Genomic DNA, 6,000 nt, shown 5'->3' with positions numbered 1-6,000 from the left:
AAGGAAAAACAGCAGCCTGCCAGAAAGCATTTCTCTCCTAAAGTGCAGGCATAAGTCGTAAGACTGGGGGCAGCTGGGAAATTGACAAAATGTCTAGCCCCATGTCAGATTTCAAAATTGAATATAAAAAAGATTTTGCTCTTTTGAGAAATGGATTTCAGTGCAGAATTCTGCTGGAGTAGCACTATTAACTGATGCGTTTTGAAAAAAACATGTTTTCCGATGACAGGATCCCTTTAACATCCAAAAAGTGTAACTCTGTGGGACTAGCCTCCAAGGTGAACTTAATTGTGGAGTGTATATTATTTGTACTTGTAATTACAAATAAAAATCATTCTTAAAGTGAAATTAAGTTTTCAACAAAACATTTTCAAGTAAATTGCAAAGAAAATTAATAGTGTGGTTGGGCAACTTCCCTTGGGATAAGTACATTCGGCTACATTCCATTCCCTCTTCGTATGGATGGATGGATGTGAAAGGTCCTTGACATCCAAGGAGCATAAAAGGACACAGTAGCAGATCCTTCTTTTCTCACCTACTCTTTTAACCCTTGATTCTCTAATTCTAAGCAATCTTTCAGTTGGCTTTATTTTTTTCTTTTCTATAGTTTTTGCATTATTTGCCTTCTTCTGACTCTTTCTAGCTTTCAAATGGGGATCACTGACCCATCTAAAAAACAAATGGAACGTAAGGCAACAAATGTATTGATATTGCTTCTATATTTTAGTCATCTTTCTATTCAGGCCCTCTCCTATTCATATTCCGGTCTTTCATTCAAATCAATGCATGGTTGCTAAAGTAATTTTGTCCCTAGCAGCCAAATTGCTGAAACTGGAGAACTGCTGAAAGCAAAGCTAAATAATTAAAAAAAAACACAAATAATAAATAATGAAAACCATAAGACATGCATGCATCCAGTGCATTCACTTCTCTCAGTCTGTTTTTTTTTTTTTGCAGGCTGGTACATGCAAGCACATAGACCCGCGGACCCTCTCCTTTCCCAACCTCCATTGATAAAAAAGTACAGCTTCCATTTGAGTCCAGAGCAGCGGTGGTCCAAAAACAAGAAAGCAGATATCTTTTAGGCCAACTTCGGCTTTGCTGTCTGAATTAAACTGGCTTTACACATTGAGATCAAACCCATACCACCCCAATTTGGCCACCTGCATGCTGAGTCAAATCAGTATGATCCAGTGTGGTTGTCACCCAATCAGGGGCGATCCTGGCCCCTCTGCCGCCTGAGGCAGCAGCAGTTGCTGCTGCCCCCCCTCCCCTGTGCGCTTACCTTTTTGCGCCTGAGGGGGTTCAGGGGGTCCACGAGGGTGGCAGAGTGGGCCAGTATGCTAGTGCAAAGAGCCTAACTACACTCTCTGCGCTAGAAGAGACAAATTTCCGGGAGCGGCATTTTTGCTGCCCCTGGTACCTAGTGGGGTGCTGCCACCTGAGGCGACATCCTCAACTCGCCTCATTGGCGAAGCACCCCTGCACCCAATGCTGATCTCTTATTTTTAGACTGTTATTTATTTGGTTGGTCATCTGAAGGACCCTATATACAGGCCAATAAGCTGCAAGCCTGGAAGGCTGCGCAGGTATCTTATATCACAACCATATTATTTGATGTGTGTGGTCAACTTTAGCCTACACATGTGCATAAGCAGATTGCATTGGTTCAATTACTTGTCCTGACCAAGTAGGTCATTGCAAATAGGTGTGGAAGGGGAATCTTCCAGATATTCCCTCCTACAATTTATTATTGTCCAACACGATTCTCATTTTTGTGTTAAAGGAATCTTAATGCCTTTCATCTGTCACTCAGAATGGTTGCTAAAGAGCCCCCTACTTGAAGCAATGGTTAAAGGAGAACTAAACCCTAAAATGAATATGGCTAGAAATGCAATATTTTATATATATATATATAGTCAAATTGTTGAACCGGCACTTACCATCAATTAATCAAATCCCGGGTGCTTCTTCAGGAGAAAGCATAGAGATATGGTTAAGAGCACTCACGGGTATTGTGAAAAAAGGCTTTTATTGGAGTGTTACAATCTACCCCACATCAACGTGTTTCGGTTCTCTCTGAACCGTCGTCAGGATATATATATATATATATATATATATATATATATATATATATATATACTTTACATCTCAGTTCTCAGTGCTGCCACAAGTTTTTTGGACTCAAATTGCAGTCCAAGATACTGAGTTGAGAGATCAAGTTAATCAGCAGCGTAATCCTACAGTTAAAGTGTTTGGTAATGAGATCATCCTATTATTCCTTCCTGCTTATTGGATCACTTAAAACAGATCTTGTTTCACTGATACAGTTAGGTCTGTAAATCTTTGGACAGAGACACTTTTTTTCTAATTTTGGTTCTGTACATTACCACAATGAATTTTAAATGAAACAACTCAGATGCAGTTGAACTGCAGACTTTCAGCTTTAATTCAGTGTGTTGAACAAAAAGATTGCATAAAAATGTGAGGAACTAAAAGCCTTTTTTAACACAATAACTTTATTTCAGGAGCTCAAGTATTTGGACAAATCAAAAAACTAAAAATAAAACGTTAATTTCTAATACTTGGTTGAAAAACCTTTGCTGGCAACGACAGCCTGAAGTCTTGAACTCATGGACATTACCAGATTTTGGGTTTCCTCCTTTAATGCTCTGCCAGGCCTTTACTGCAGCGGCTTTCAGTTGCTGTTTGTTTGTGGGCCTTTCTGTCCGAAGTTTAGTCTTCAACAATTGAAATGCATGCTCAATTGGGTTCAGATCAGGTGACTGATTTGGCCATTCAAGAATATCCCACTTCTTTGCTTTAAAGGACCAGTAACATCAAATTTTTTTTTTCAAAAATTCGTTAGTACATAACGAAAAAATAACCCCAACACAAATTAAAATTTAAAATAGCAAAGCCTTTATTAAGAAATAACTTTGCCCGGGGCTTGTGAGGAGGCGATGGAGGCGGAGGTGGAGTAAGGGCCGGGCGGCAGGTCGGAGCGGGTGGATAAGCGGAATCTGCTGCTGCCGGAGCCTTCGTAGTCATGGTAACCGGCCGAGTATCTGCCACACGTCGGACCAGCTGGTTCCTCGGCCGCAGTGGAGCTACTGTCGTCCCATTCGTCGTCCCATACTGGGATCAACTGTGTGCAACCGGGAGGGCATGGGGACAGAGATCCGGAATCAGGACTGCTTCTCTCAACCGGAACCTGAGTTTTTCCTGAAGTCGCTCTGCCAGGTTCTCTTCTCAGTCAGCCGGGTGACACCTCAGCGCTCCGCTGCCTGTGGAGGGAGAACCGCTTGCTCCCAGGAAACTGTCTGCATCTTTGGCTGCCTGCACCAGTTGGTTTTCTTGCACTCGTACAGCAGAAAGGTCTTCATGTGTCGGTCCCGCAGGGTCTTGATCCGCAGCTTCAACTCTCTTCACCTCACTTCACACACTGTCAGTAGAATATTGGAGCTAGCCAGGGAGGACAAATCGAGCGCTGCAGGAAGGATGGTCGACTTTTCGCCGTTTCTGAAGAGGACAGGAAGTGGAGTTTCTGTAAGTTATTTCTTAATAAAGGCTTTGCTATTTTTAATTTTAATTTGTGTTGGTGTTATTTTTTCGTTATGTACTAACGAATTTTTGAAAAAAAAAATTTGATGTTACTGGTCCTTTAATAAACTCCTGGGTTGCTTTGGCTCTATGTTTTGGATCATTGTCCATTTGTAGTATGAAATGCCTACCAATCAATTTGACTGCATTTAGCTGGATTTGAGCAGACAGTATGTCTCTGAACACCTCAGAATTCATTCGGCTGCTTCTGTCCTGTGTCACATCATGGATAAACACTAGTGTCCCAGTGCCACTGGCAGCCATGCACGCCCAAACCATCACACTGCCTCCCAAATGTTTTACAGATGATGTGGTATGCTTTGGATCATGAGCTGTTCCATGCCTTCTCCATACTTTTTCCTTGCTTGCCATCATTCTGGTAGAGGTTGATCTTGTTTTCATCTGTCCAAAGAATGTTTTTCCAGAACTGTGCTGGCTTTTTTAGATTTTTTTTTTTTAACTAAGTTCAATCTAGCCTTTCTATTCTTGATGCCTATGAGTGTCTTGCACCTTGCAATGCCCCATCTGCACACTTGAAAAAGGGTATGTAAGACCCAAAACATGTCGTTTAGTAAACACAATCACAACATATTGCTATATTGGAGTGATCTCCTCTTATATGGAATAATTGGTCAAATTTGGGATAGCAGTAACCTGGAAGAGGATCTGGAGCGTTAATAATGAACAAAGGCAGTGCGGAGAACTTCTGTATATAATACACCCTCTGTATTTACTTTCATGCAGTCTTCTCTTTATAGTAGACTTGGATATTGATACGCCTACCTCCTGGAGAGTGTTGTTCACTTGTTTGGCTGTTGTGAAGGGGTTTCTCTTCACCATGGAAATAATTCTATAATCATCCACCACTGTTGTCTTCCGTGAACGTCCAGGTTTTTTTGCGTTGAGTTCACGAGTGCTTTCTTTCTTTCTTTCTTTCTTTCTTTCTTTCTTTCTTTCTTTCTTTCTTTCTTTCTTTCTTTCTTTCTTTCTTTCTTTCTTTCTTTCTTTCTTTCTTTCTTTCTATCTTTCTTTCTTCCAAACTGTGGATTTTGCCATTACTAATATTGTAGCAATTTCTCTGATGGTTTTTATCTGTTTTTGGAGCTTAAGGATGGCTTGTTTCACCTGCATGGAGAGCTCATTTGACCGCATGTTGTTGTCTGTTCACAGCAAAATCATCCACATACAAGCACCCCCTCAAATCAACTCCAGGGCTTTTATCTGCTTCATTGATAATGACATAACAAAGGAAATGCCCACACCTGCCCATGAAATAGCCTTTGAGTCAATTGTCCAATTGCTTTGAGCCCCTGAAATGAAGTGATTGTGCATTATTTCAATTGAAAAAAAAAACAGTTAAAACTTAATGCAAAGCCTTCATGTGCTCGGTAGAAAAAAGAAAAAAAACTAAGATAGGAGAATTACTTTAGTAATTACTAAAATGTGTCACTACAGTACAATAAGAAATCTGGGGCATAAGTGAAGTGTGGTAAGCCGGGAAGCTTCAAAGGATCTTGTGTTCTTAATCTAACATAAAAGGCTAGAATTGTTAAGCGCTGCAGGTAGGGAGAACAGAAATTACTCAGCTATTGGAAAAACTGTTATCTCCTTTGTACGGTATAAAATGTCCCTTCACCCATACAAGAAATATTATAATTTACTAAGATGGTTTGGCAACCTATTTTTAGAGGGGGGGAGCTTCAGAGGGTGCAATAAGTGATGTAATTACACCTGACAGCCAAAAATGTACCCACTTTCTAAAAAAATACTCTCACCATTGTCAATGCAGACTGTGGACATTGAAGATCTTTACTTATCCCCCACCGCTAAAAAATTCTCTCATTTGATATGACTGCCTACAGCGTTTTGATCAAGTGGTAACTGTGACACTCTTGAGTCAGCAAAATGCTGACCTTGGTTCTTTCAAACAGCTGCTTCAGTTGCTGCAGCTCTAGAGTCAGTGCAGAATTATAGGCAGCCGTTTCCCACTCGTTCTGAACAATCATTCAAACTCATTATAAAAGAGAGAAATACTTGATTTCAAGGCTCTATACATGTGAAACTGAATTGCATCCCTGGTGTATTTCACTTGGGTACCTATTATTCAGAACAATATATTTAGGACCCGTAGTAGTATTAAACTAGTAGTATTAACACTATTTAAACAAACAGTTACTAATTCTTAAGTGATTTGCAGTAACTAACTTTTATCACTTAGCTTTCTATTCATGTTTTCTCCTCTTCATCTTCCATTCTCTTATTCAAATCACTGCCTGGTTGCCAAGGTATAAAGGACCCTAGCAGTCAGATAGCTACCAAAATTCTAAACTGGAGAACTGCTTTTCTGGGTGGGGCTGTGAAGGAAGTTTGTGACCTGCTCAGACAATGTTGTGACAG

Source organism: Xenopus laevis, chromosome 1S (genome assembly GCF_017654675.1).
Source record: "Xenopus laevis strain J_2021 chromosome 1S, Xenopus_laevis_v10.1, whole genome shotgun sequence".
Lineage (NCBI taxonomy): Eukaryota > Metazoa > Chordata > Amphibia > Anura > Pipidae > Xenopus > Xenopus laevis.
Note: the sequence above shows the minus strand (reverse complement) of the source record.